The 1,380-nt window shown below is 38.5% G+C and overlaps 1 pseudogene; it reads left to right on the top strand.

Annotated features, from left to right (window-relative positions):
* Positions 1-307: 307 nt before the first annotated feature.
* On the top strand, positions 308-666 carry LOC121492688 (annotated as a pseudogene).
* Positions 667-1,380: the final 714 nt, after the last annotated feature.

Below are 1,380 nucleotides of genomic sequence, written 5' to 3'. Positions count from 1 at the left end.
TTAATAAAGTTATTAGCAAAAAAGCAATATTTTCTAAACTACGCCTCACATGGTATTTTCCTAGATGTGTTCAAATTCTGAAACACTCTTAAAGTGAAACACTCCTAAAGTTGTGTGGGGCAGATGAACATGATCTTCTCAAGGCACTTCACAATTTGACATAGAGACTTTCTCCTCTCCCCATCCAAGCATATTAGAATTTGGAGAGTGGTCTTTTTTTTTTTGCTCCCTGGCTGCTTGAAGCTCGGCCGCCTTCAGGAACGACACAGTAACTATCCGGACCAGGAAGTTCATGACCAACTGACTGCTTCAGTGGACACAGATGACCATTGATGTTCTTCACCCCGGGAAGGCAACAGTACCTAAGACAGAAATTCGGGAAAAACTAGCCAAAATGTACAAGACCACACGAGATGTCATATTTGTATTTGTATTCAGAACCCATTTTTGTGAGGCAAAACAACTGGCTTTGGCATGATTTATGATTCCTTGGATTATGCAAAGGAAAATGAACCCAAACATAGACTTGCAAGACATGGCCTGTATGAGAAGAAAAAGACTTCAAGAAAACAGTGCAAAGAACACAAAAACAGAATGAAGAAAGTCAGAGGGACTGCAAAAGCCAACGTTGGTGCTGGCAAAAAGAGAATCTTTACAACAGAGTGAGGTAAGATTCTGCAGTGGCTTTATCTGTGGTGATTGTGCAGATTCTTCATGAGAGGATTAATAAACTAAGGACGTTTAAAAAAAAAGAATTTGGAGGGTGAAGATTATTCTAAAGAAAACTTCCTCTGGAGATTCTAAGGGCTCTGCTCTTCACTAGGATAAGTAATTATTTAATTTACTTGCCGTTATCGATTTTAAGAAATTGAGAAATCTTCCAATCGCATAGCATGCAGGTTCACAAATTTCCTGGTATGTATGCAAATTTTTTGGTATATAAAAAATGTGGATCATTAGGATACATTCCCAGAGGTTTTAGACAATCTCCATTTCACAAAGCTGCCCCCACTGCAGATAGTTTTAGTACAACTAGCCTAAGAAGCATGATTTGGTAACTGGACAGTGGGCTTCCAAATCTGGAGGGTCATAAAAATTACCAGAGTACTTAAAAAACAAAAATGCAAATGAGTTATTTTGCCCCATAACCTCCAAGTTTAAATTCTGTGAACCTATTGGGTATAGAGGATTGCAAGTGGCTGTTAGGTCAATTCTTCACAAGTTCTTCACATCACTGTGATATGCAGCCAAGTTTGGAAACCATAGCCTAGGGGACCCTAGTGAATTTTATAATGATGTCGGTTTGGTCCTTTCATATAGTTTATGTTCTGTTTATAAAACATTTGCCTAAGAAGCATTTATCAAGTACCCACCATGTGC

Source organism: Vulpes lagopus, chromosome 6 (genome assembly GCF_018345385.1).
Source record: "Vulpes lagopus strain Blue_001 chromosome 6, ASM1834538v1, whole genome shotgun sequence".
Lineage (NCBI taxonomy): Eukaryota > Metazoa > Chordata > Mammalia > Carnivora > Canidae > Vulpes > Vulpes lagopus.
Note: the sequence above shows the minus strand (reverse complement) of the source record. Positions and strands in the feature narration are given on the sequence as shown.